The 12,500-nt window shown below is 43.4% G+C and overlaps 1 protein-coding gene across 7 annotated transcripts in view; it reads right to left on the reverse strand.

The window, feature by feature from the left end:
- LOC123504666 overlaps positions 1-12,500 on the reverse strand; it is a 156,727-nt gene that overhangs the window by 62,709 nt on the left and 81,518 nt on the right. For 2 of the 7 annotated variants that reach the window (XM_045255429.1, XM_045255424.1), the window contains exon 1: positions 9,289-9,361. The exons of the other annotated variants lie outside the window; for them this stretch is intronic. The gene's annotated coding sequence lies outside the window, so the exon portion shown is untranslated. Of the gene's footprint in view, positions 1-9,288; positions 9,362-12,500 lie in introns of those variants that run through there. 7 annotated transcript variants of the gene reach the window in all.

Raw genomic sequence — 12,500 nt, forward strand, 5'->3', positions numbered from 1 at the left:
TTTTTCTTTTTTTTTCTATTTTCATTCTTCCCGCCTCTTCTTGTTGCTTATGAATATATTTTTGTGCCGAACATTCTCTCATATTTTCTAATTCAATTTCTGTCCACCTCCCTTTTCGTCCTTCACCTTTACGTTTTCCATCCTGGTTCTCCTACAGATTCCCTTACAATTGTAGCATTTTCACTCCCTTCTCGCTCCCTTCCACCTGACTTGGGACCATGTTCTGCAACGCTTTGCTCTCTCACTATAGCAATTTTCAGAGACCAAAAGATGATCAGCCAATATCAATCAATAAAGTCTTCCGTGTTAATGTAGAAATTTCGTTATTTTCTCCTTACAAATATTAGGAAAAAAAAAAAGTCTTAAAGCCCTCTTAACTTCAGCTACAGACTGGAATGTAGTGGCGATGCGACGCAGTGTTTCATAATACTCTCCTATATTCCCATCCCCTGCCATCAAACACCTTAAACCTTCGTAACACACCATGATAATCCCTCCATAACCAACCATCTTCATTTTACCCTTTCCATTACCCATTCTAAACCCTGCCCAGTACCTGCCCCATCCTTCCCTAACGCCACCACGCCATCTCATTACCAGCCCACCGTGGCCATATACTCCATCACTTATCCAGCCCTCTATTACAGTTAAGGCCTCTTCCTGACCCTCGCCTTGCACTGCTTCATCATTACTCTTTCTCCTCGTGTATCCTCTACCTGCCCGCCGCCGCCTGTCCCTCCCCCAAGACGCGGTGTCGAGGTGAAGGTGAAGGGGACGAGGGAGGGACGGAGGGAAACAGCGTGTATTTTGGGAGTGAAGTGCCTCCCGCTGGGCAAGGTAGTGAGAGAGAGAGAGAGAGAGAGAGAGAGAGAGAGAGAGAGAGAGAGAGAGAGAGAGAGAGAGAGAGAGAGAGAGAGAATTGCTACCTTTCGGAAGTCGCAGATTACAATAAGTTGACATTTGACCTCACACCTCTCTCTTTTTTTTTTTCTCTCTCTCTCTCCTCGTAATGGACAGTGATGTTTGTGACCTTCATTCCAATCTGTCCGTCTCGTTCCCTTGCCTCGCCCAACCTCGCCCAACCTTGCCCCGCCCCGCCCTGCTCCACCCCATCTAGCCACCCCTACACATTGACTCCAGGACCAAACAGTTCATTCAGAGTGATCGCCTTCATTTCCTTCCACTTTGATCCAAGGTACACTTTTTTTCATTCTATTCTTTGGTGTATTAGAATAACTCTCTCTCTCTCTCTCTCTCTCTCTCTCTCTCTCTCTCTCTCTCTCTCTCTCTCTCTCTCTCTCTCCTCCTCCTCCTCCTCCTCCTTCTCCTCCATCTTCTCCGCTTCGTGACATCTGGTAAGTGCAAGTGGATGGATATTTTGATGTAATGCTTCGTCTTCCAGTTTAAGCAACAAGAAAGTCAGTCTTGTCACGGAGAATCGCTGCGTGACCTCACGTGTTTATATTCTTACCTCAACGTGTCACCTAAGTCTTCTGCTACATTCACACCCACACCCACACACTCACACCCACTTATCTTCCCTCACACACACACACACACACACACACACACACACACACACATACCCTGCCCACACGCATATCGCAACTAAGAGGTCAGGGATAACCAGTATTACCACCACCGCCACCATTCCTTCTACCACCAACACTGACACTACTGCCAGTACCACCGCCATTCCATTAACCACACGAGGGGAAGGAAAAAAGGTATTGCGCAAAATAACAAGCTCGTGCCCTTAATGACTGCAGGTATTTGGCCCACTTGTGCCACCGTGCCATGTATATCGTGTGTGCTGCTGCGAAACTAATTTATCCCATCATTTCCTGACTAAATTTACCAACATAACGTTACTTATCATAACCTATCACAACATTTTCTTACTTGATCTACCAACTTAACTCAATGTAAACTTAAACTAACGCAACATTTATTTCTTGATCTACAAATACTAACCTAACCTAACTTATCCAAACCCAGACTTTCCTTACCTGAACTACCAACCTATCCTAATTAAAATCTCCTTATTTGACCTTCCAACCTATCTTAACCTAACCCAGCATTATTTCATTTCATCCAAACTCACCAAACTTAACCTTAAATAAACCAACCTAACCTAACCTAACTTAACCTAGCATAGTTCAACCTAACATTAACCTTATGTCACCTAACCTAACCTAACCTAACCTAACTTAATCTAAGCTTACGTTCCCCACCAAACTGAACGGCCAATGGTGTTAATCACAGTCTTAGCATTGAAAGAACAGGTAATGAAGTTAGAAAGTATGCCAGAGTGTTATGAGAGTGAAGTTATACATGGGGTGATCGCCTCCTCTGTGCTCCGGCCCCACCCATCATCGCCCCGCGCCTCCCCGCCACTCACCATCTCCCCAGTCATCCCAGCCCAGCCACCCACTAGTCTCGTGTTCCTAATCGTGCCGCCTCAAAATTACCCCCGACCCGTTTGCCTCGAGTGGAAGGAAGGGAGAAAAAGATGGATACGTGGATAGTAAACAGAGATAAACGGAGAGATAGATACGACACGCACACGCAACTCTGTACGATACGGGTGATGAAGAGGCGAACAGGCGGACAGGCAGAGCAACATTCTTGTATGTAGTAATAACATCTGTAAAAGGTTAATAAACAGATACACGGAGAGACAGATAAGACCGCATTGCACACAGTTAAGTAACGATTGATGAAGAAGACAGACGGACAAACAAACAGACAGGATAACATTGCTCTTATGGAAAAATATACAACAGTTAAAAGAATAAATAATAAATAGATACGTAGCAATAAGTCCAGTTGAAATATATTGTTGTAAAATAGCAAATAAAAGAAATTTCCTTGTTAAAATAGATATATAAAATTAAATAATATTGCACAGACAGAAAAGAAAATGCCGTTAAGATACGACAGACGGATATAAAGAAAGAAATTAAGAAGGCAAAATTATTCGGTGTTTCTCCAAAAATAGATAAGAAAATAAATTCTTCTATACATAAAAAGATTAAGTTAACAAATCTATACAGTTAAAACTCGAGAGAAATAAGGTCAGCCAAATTAGGTGCAGCTATAATGGAAAAAGACAGGAAACACGTAATGGAAGGTTCGGCAAGGGGAAAAAAAAAGATTAGATAAATTGCAATAACAGAAAGTAAGGAAAAAACTGCAATGGGAAAGTAGAACACGTAAAAATAAGGTTAGTTAAGGAAAAGATGTAATGTACGCATCGCAACAGAAACAGAGAAAAATTAATAGTGATATGAAAAAGATCACACACAAAGTTCAGAAAAAAAAAAATGTAGTGGAGAAGTAGGACACGTAAACATAGAATCAGTTAAAGTAAAAATAGATACAGGATGAATGCCACAAACTTAATGGAGGCATCACAAGAAAAAGAAAGATGAATAGCGATGATGACCGAGAGGAACAGAAGAATAAACACGTGGATAACAGAACACAAAAGGGACAAAGAAAGATTTACGAGCAGCTAAAGAAGACGTATCACCAAGATAGAAAAAAAAATAAACCTGAATTAAGAAAGAATAGAAGGAAACCCATCAATTTGAATAACTAAAAAAAAGGTGAAGTGAAGACATGAAAATAGAGTTAATAAAATGAGATTATTAGGTGAAAAACGAATAGAAATGAGAGAAAGAAAGAGAGGAAAGAATTACATGAACAAATAACCATAAAATAAAACCACATCAATTTTAATAACTAGAAGACGAAGTGAAGACGTGAAAATAGAGTGAACAAAATAACACCACAAAATTTAGAAATGAATAGACGACGAAAAAAAAAAATAATAAGAGAAGAGAAAGAGAAAGAGAAGGCATAGGAAAGGAGAGAAAATCTTAACCTAACGTACTATAAACACTTGATTGATACTTAATGTTGCGTAAAAATAGATAGCAAAATAAGAAACACCATACTAAACGAAGAAGATTAGACAGTGACTCTTAAGATACAAGGCAGCAGATAGCAAGATAATAGATAAATACACAGGCACGGAGGAAGAGGCAGAGATAAAGAGAGAAAAATTATTATACCAGCTTTGCTTTCTAACCTGTTTTGTTCAATATTCTTTTGTAAAAATTTCTATCATCCTTATATTCTCTCTCTCTCTCTCTCTCTCTCTCTCTCTCTCTCTCTCTCTCTCTCTCTCTCTCTCAACTCCTTGCACCAAACCTTACACAAAACCTGAAAAAACGGAGAGGAAAATGGCAGATGTTGATGGATACATAATCTCTCTCTCTCTCTCTCTCTCTCTCTCTCTCTCTCTCTCTCTCTCTCTCTCTCTCTTAACTCCTTGCACCAAACCTCACACAAAACCTGGAAAAACGGAGAAAAAATTTGCAGATGTTGATGGATACATAATCTTGTCAATTTATCACCAACACTCGCAGGTTTTCTCGTCACTTTAATACTCGGATCGATGTTTCAAGACCCACAGAATAGTACAAAAAAGTTAACGCCCTAAGAGAAACTTAATCACCAAGCATCAATTACATCTTTGTGCGTGACGAATCGAATACCTTCCCACTCTCTCTCCCTTGCTTAAGTCTCACCCTCCCTCCTCTGTGTCTCTCTCCCCTCCCGCCACACCCTCTCGCCTAGGTGTTGAGGTCAAGGGAGAGAAGGTTAGAGGAGGTCATGGTGGCCGCAGTGTCAAGAGCAGAGAAAGACCAGGGCGAGGTGGTGGTAGGTACAGACGCAGATTGATGAGAGGAAGGAGGTCGAGTGTGTGCTGGGGAAGTAAAGAGGTTGGGTAGGAGAGGAGTAAGGGTAGGAGGGAGAGTATAGAGGTAGGGTAGGAAGGGAGTAGGGGTGAGGGAGGTGGAGGAAGGAAGGAGAGGAGGGGATAGGCAGGTCACGATGAGTATTCCCTTATATATCCTGCTCCTGTTTTTCTTTTTCTTTCTCTCTTTCATTTTGTGATCTAGTTCGTTTTATCACTCTCTCCTTGTCTTACTTATTATGGCTGGTTCTTTCTTCTCCCTCTTTCCCAGCCACTATGCTCTGTGATGTACAGACCATCATCGTCGTCATTTATTAGTCATTATCATCGCCATCATCATGCAATAAAGAATAGTTATATACATAACTCCTCTGTCTTCTCTCCTTTTCCTTCACATTTCCAGTGTGGTGTTTCCTCTATCTTTTCATATTCTTCTTTTTTTATGAGTCATATCCTTAACCACCACCACCACTTTCCTTTGCTCTCACATACACGCACAAAAAAAGTATATATATATATATATATATATATATATATATATATATATATATATATATATATATATATATATATATATTTTAGTACCACCTAGACCTTGTTCACAGTTATTCCTTCAAATGTAAAGAAAATAGAAAAAAACTGCAAAAAAACATTTAAGGACTGACTTTTGCCCTGCATACTACTGTGCTGACCTTGGTAGTACACAACAATATTAATTATAAGAACAAGAAAAATTATTACAATCATTATCACGATTTTGAAAACAACATCAATATCAACAACAACAACGCAAACATCAACAACACCAATAATCACAATAATACAAATGATAATCATAACGATAATAATGATAATGATAATGCCAGTGTCAGCTAAGACGGCAAGACAACACCGTGACTCCTGCTCCAAATAAGCACATTTTCTCACGTCCCGAGATGATGAAGGCGGCACACCCAGGGCCGGAGACAATACTGGCAGGTGGAGACGCGGGGACAAAAACATTACATTTATATTGCATTATTATCGAGGGAACCTGATTCCCCTGAACTTAACTATGCCGGATGCGACGCGCTGCCCAAACGTCCAATCGCTGTTTATCTTACTAATGACATACCAGGGGCGTTTACCGTACACACCCCACTCTCTCTCTCTCTCTCTCTCTCTCTCTCTCTCTCTCTCTCTAACGCTAACGAAGTCTACACACGTCCACACACAAACGCATAAAAACGCACGTAATAAATCCACGTTCGCGCTTGCACACACACACACACACACACACACACACACACACACACACACACACACACCATATAAACTTACTTAATGATTGCTCACCTCGTCCAACTGGTACACACACACACACACACACACACACACACACACACACACACACACACACGTACGAAAAAAAAAATGAAGATAAAAACACTAATTCCGAGAGTCGTGTGCCGTTCTAGAGAGAGAGAGAGAGAGAGAGAGAGATTGACGCGATGCACAGACTAAATCTCAATAAAAAAAAAAAAATAGAATCACAAGGTAAGTTTCACGGGGTTACACTGAGGCACGCCTGGGCAACCTGACAACTCACAAAAAAGCCACAGCGCAGGTAAAAACTTAACGAGACCAAAGAGAGTTAACATACACAGTCGCGCGGAACAGTCTCGCCATAATAGATTTTTTCCCAACCCATCTTTCTTCTCTTGGCTAGGTAATCTGTCAATACACGCTGCTGCCCTCCCCCCCGTAAAAATAGACGTAAAAAAAAAGGCATCCGTGCAGTGTGTGTCCGATACCTTCCGTAATGCTTCGATCAATTCCCCGATATTGTGTTGTACTCCTCAATGCCCTTCGGTTCGTGTTTCATATAGTTTCGCCTCTACTACACCGGAATCTGATTAATTTTCTTTCTTTTCACTCTCTCTGCTGTGTATGAAAGGTCGTCGGTATTTCATCAGGCAAGGTAAAGCTGAGATATTATTGACAGAAGGTTGACGGGCAGGGGCAGACCAAGGCGAGGCAAAGAACACAGGATCCAAGGTAGGGGAGAGGGAGAGATAACTGGGAGGAGAGGCAAAAGTAAAACAGGAGATGAAGAAATGGAAAAGGAAGGGAGGGAAGGAAGGAAGGTTGGAAAGGAAGGAAGGAAGGAAAGAAGGAAGGAAGGAAGGAAGGAAGGTAAGAAGGAAGGGAAGGAAAGAAGGAAGGAAGGAAGCTAAAGCAAGAAGGGAACGGGAGGAAGAGAAGGAAGGAAGTATTTGCAGTAACTTTTTCACCTTATGATTTACTTCAAATAAACAAGTAAGCGAGTAGGAGAGAGAGAGAGAGAGAGAGAGAGAGAGAGAGAGAGAGAGAGAGAGAGAGAGAGAGAGAGAGAGACATGCTTAACTATGACCTCATCTCCTTCACTTCCCCGCCCACACACCCACTCACCCACCTACACACACACACACACACACACACACACACACACACACACACACACACACATACACACACACACACACACACGAGTCAAAGGTTCCTCGCCCCGAAGTCGTGACATTTCGCAAAGAGACTCAAAGGTAATGAAGATAATGACAAGTCCAATTCCACTACTTAACTTCCTCAACCACCACTGGAGAGGCTCAGGTCTGTCGCTTCCTATTTCTTCTTCCTTCTATCACTATCATTTTTTTTCTCTCTCTCTCTTGTCATTTTTACTCCTTATCCCCAGACCTCCTCCATTGCCTCTTCTTCATCCTCTGCCATCTCCTTTTTTTCTTCGTTTCTTCTAAGTTTTGATATTTTTTTTCGAGGTTCTTCATTATTCTATTTTTCAATCATTGTTTTGTACACCTCTTTCTTCTTCATTTCTTCCTTGTCTTCCTTCTCATGGATTTTCTTCTCCTCCTCCTCCTCCTCTTCCTTCTCATGTTTCTCCTCTTCCTTGTCGTTCTTCTCTTCAATTCTCTATTCAATATTCTCTTTTAACGTTCTCTTCTTCCACTTATGATTCTATATTTATTCCTTCACTTCCTTCTCCCTCTTCTTCACCTCCTCCTCCTCCCCCTTCTCCTCCTCCTCCTTCAAGCCTTCGGAGATAACTGTGTTTCCTCCTTTTCCTCCTTCTCCTCCCCCTCCTTCCTCCCTTTCCTCCACTTTGCCGATAACCAACTTAGCCATTCCCTTCCCCCCTCCACTCTCTCTCTCTCTCTCTCTCTCTCTCTCTCTCTCTCTCTCTCTCTCTCTCTCTCTCTCTCTCTCTCTCTCTCTCACGTACATTTTTTCCTTACTTTGGTTTTAGCAATATGATGTCAGAGAGAGAGAGAGAGAGAGAGAGAGAGAGAGAGAGATTTAAAGAGTTTTAGAGAAGAAAAAATGTGAGGCTTAGAAGCTTAGTATGAGAACAATGGTGGTGGTGGTGGTGGTGGCTGTGGTGGTGGTGGCGATGGTGGTGGTAACCGTGACAGCGTATCAAAAGGGGAAAAGAAATAGGAAGAAAAAAAGACTAAATATGAGAACAGTGGCGTGACGATACTCGGGGAAAAGAATACTGAAAACCAGGAAAAACACGGCAAAATGTACCTACGTAATGAAAATAGTTTGTCATTTACAGGAAGAGGAGGAGGAGGAGGAGGAGAAGTGATTAAAAAAAGGAGGAGAAAGAGCAACAAAAGCCACAGAAACAGATCAACACAACCAAACTGGACACTGAAAACCGTGGGAACACCCTCTTCTTCTACACGACTGTGAGTGACGGGCAGGATGAACACATAAATAACGAGAAGCAGAACAGGAAAAAAAAAAGACCACACTCACTAACAAAACACTAGACAAAGACAGAAAGCAAGGAAAGGAAACATAAGATCTACACATGACTAACACACACACACACACACACACACACACACACACACACACACACACACACACACACATCCATCCTCTCAAAAAAGAAAAAAAACTTGAGAACGTAAGAATAAAGAAGAGAAAGTAAGATATAAAACGCATGATATAACACAGTACTTACTCACATTACCTCGCTATAGTATGCACTGTAATTGTACGTACTTGTTCACGTCCCAATGATCGTGTCCTTTGTTCTCCTCTTTAGCGAAGTGAACACAATTAGCGAGTGTGCGTGAGATGCGAGAGGAGAGAAAAAGACAAAAAAAATTAATCTCTCCGGTGTCCATTGTCTTGTCACAGCGATGGAGGAGGAGGAGGAGGAGAAAAGAACAGAAACGCGTGGTGAATAGACAAGTAAGAGAAAGAGACGGCTATGTTAATTGATGAAATACGAAATAGAGAAAAGGAAGAAAGAGGATCAAGAAGAATTGTAAAAAAGGGAACTAAGATGACAATGAATAGCGTGAAGAAGCAATAGAAGAGGACAAGGAAGGCTAGAGTAGTAGTAGTAGTAGTAGTAGTAGTAGTAGTAGTAGCAGCATAAGGTAGTAGCAGCAACATCATGGGTGCAGTACAAGAGTCTGTATCAGGAGCACATACAAGTAAGAATCATGTAAATCTGTATACTTTACCTCAAAACAGACTCAAGAGGAGGAGGAGGAGGAGGAGTTAGCCATGGCGCAGACAGAACAGCACTCACCTCTGAAACAAACAACAATAAAGGCATTGAATCAGTGTCCCACAAATCCTCGTTGCATACAAAGTCATTATTTATTTTGAAACGCGCTTCCAATAAACCTTGTTAAGTAGCTGATAATGGGCTGTAAAACTCAACAACTTGTGTCCTTGTTTATCCTAAGTGGTAATGGCTGTGGTGGTGGTGGTGGTGGTGGAGTGCTCTGTGGTGAGAATGTGGTAAGAATGTGGTGTGTGTATGCTTGTGTGTGGTGATCGTGTCTTGCGGTATCACTATTATTATCATCTACTTTTTGTTTGTGATGTTCGAAATCCATAAGTGTTCGCACACGATTTTCCAGGAAGCTGAGACGGGTGGCCTGTAGACAGTGGGTGCACTTGTCTTGTAGATCTCTAGACTCGTATTACCAACCAATGCTCTGAGAAGCTTTGACATACAGATCACTACAACACTCATTCAACAATTCAAAGGACAGCTGGTTCTTGATTGCCAGTGTAAAGAAACAAATTCGACCCTCGATTCTGCAGTTAACATTATATATTTCTGACAGTAAAGAGCAATGGTCAGTAGCGTAGGGCAGGTAAGTGAGTGACCAGCAGGGAGGTGGTGGACGTGGTGGTGAAGGTGACAGCCTGGCAATGTGAGGCAAAGTACAACGGCTGCACATTGTCTGTACGAGTTTACATTGAGCCCAAGCACGTCCTTCGGCCTTCTCGTCACCATGAAGGAACAAAGACCACTGGCGGGACGGCTTTGCACGGCCCGTTCCCGCGACACTGTCCCACGAAGGGCGACGGGGTGAGGCAGGAGGGCACGGTGAAGCAGGGGGGCAGGGTGAGGCAGGTGGCGAGGTGAGGTGGGAGGACGAATTCAGACAGGATGGCGGGGTGAGGCAGGACAGCCGGGTGAGTACGGGAAGCAGTGAATCAATGCAGCTCAATACGAAGAGATCAATGAATGTTAATTGATAAAATACAATACGTAACAGTCGCCTTTAGTGCAATGAACGACTGAAGCAAAGGAAAAACAAACGCTAAATAAATCAGTAAAAAAAACAGATTTGACTCCCATCTTATATCAGATATTAACGAACCACCATCTTCCACCACTACCACTAACTCACCCACCCACACCACACACACACACACACACACACACACACACACACACACACACCGAACATTACAAATTCCTTTTCATTACAGAATTACTGATAAGTGCAGAGAATTAGCGAAGCGGCGAGCATGCATATTAATTAACGGCGGTGACGTGGGAAAATAAAGCTGTTCTGGTGCCGTGATACCGTTGCCGTGGGATGTGTGGTAGTGGCAATGTTGGGTGGTGAGTGGTGAGAAGAGGAAGGTGTAGTGGTGGCATAGTGGTGGTGGTGATGGTGGTGGTGAGAGAACGGAAACTCCTGCTAACAAGACCTCATAGTAGTTTAGTAACGGAGGAGGAGGAGGAGGAGGAGGAGGAGGAGGAGGAGGAGGAAAAGCACGGGGACAATGAAGGAGAGCAGGAGAGACAAAGCGAGTTAGTTCAGATGAGAGGCGAGAGGAGGGGAAGCAGGGACGAGAAGGGGTGGAGGAGGAAAGGGAAAAGGAGAGGGAAGAGGTTAGAGACAAAGAGGAGGTGGGAGGGTGATGACAGGCAGAGGTGGGGACAGGAAGGAGTTATGAGGTGGGGACATACAAAAAGTGAGGAATGGGTACAAGCAGATGACATGTGGCTGGAAGGAAGGAAGGAGGAGAGGGATGGGACATGACGTAGAGAGGAAAGAGGAGGCAAAATAAAGGAAGGAATATAGGGTGAGGAAGACACATTAGTGAGACGCTGCGACAAACAGAAGACAGAGAAAAGCGGGGAGGAAGGAGAGAGAAAGGGAATTGGGTAAGAGACGAAGAGAAGGAGGAGAAGAGGAGGAGGAGGAGAAGTATAATAGTGATGTGATTCTGGTTTTCCACACAAAAGCAGTTCCCATGAAACACAGCAGCTCGCCCTACATCAGCACAACCAAACACTACCCGCCGCCCGACGCCGCCCACTGCTGCGTCGACACAGGGAAAAATGAAGGTTGGCAAGCTCACCAAGCGATGAATACATTACCATCTTAATTAAACATGCCCTGGTTATAGCCTCGCCTCTCTGTTCATTTAGATTTTATGTATTTTTTCTCTCACACTTCACTTATTCCACCGGACACTGTCGCCTCGGCCGCCCGTGAGTCTGCAGTGGTGTAGCGGTGAGGTGTACACGGGGAGCTGTTCATTATGGAGGCTTTCGCGTGCCTCGAGCGTCTTGCTGGGATAACCTGCCACTACATTTGAAACGCAGAAGCTTTTTTTTTTTTTATAGCCCTCCTCCCCTCCCCCCTTCTTCTCTTCCTTCTCTTCCTCCTTTCCTCCTCCTCCTCCTCCTCCTCTTCCTCTTCTGCGCTATCCAGGCTTTCCCAATAAGAATGTTTACTCAAAAAACGTAGTAAGGACCTCATAGTCTGTTACTGTTTGGACCTCCCTTGGATTCCTTTGCATTCCTCCTCCTTATGTTACGAACTTTCCAGAGGCAACAACACGTTAATGAGCCTTCCAAGGATTAGGAGGAAAAATACCTGTACGGTACATATTCTACAAACTATATCTGTCCTTCCCATCTCCTTCAGGTAGTGCCATTAAGAGCCCCTACATCATGTCCTCTAAGTGGTGTGACTCCCGCGCCCCCTACTCACCCCATCACTGCCGCCATGGTGACCTGAAGCGGCTTGACGTCCATGCAGCTTTTAGTCTTTATCACATGGTTGTTCTGCTACAAAGTGTTAGCCTCGTAGTATCTTTCCCCTCCTACAAAGTCTTCCTCGCTCCCACACCGCAGACCTTTCGGCACCTGTTCTGGCCTAGAATGTCGACAGATTAGAGTCGCCCCGCCACGCCATGTTCTGCAATGCCCTGTCTTGCCTTTACACATCGGTAGTTAATCTGTACCAGCGTGTGCCTGTCGTGTGTGAAGCATCGCCGAGCAGTACAGGGGTGGCAAGAATAATCGTATGTTGTACTTGTCCGTGCAAGACTCTAGTGTTATACAGCCTGAGCCAGATAAAATTGAAGCGTCCCAGCAGGAAGCAGCATCAGACACCTCTCCAAGGCGCCTCGT

Source organism: Portunus trituberculatus, chromosome 16, assembly GCF_017591435.1.
Source record: "Portunus trituberculatus isolate SZX2019 chromosome 16, ASM1759143v1, whole genome shotgun sequence".
NCBI classification, from domain to species: Eukaryota; Metazoa; Arthropoda; class Malacostraca; order Decapoda; family Portunidae; genus Portunus; species Portunus trituberculatus.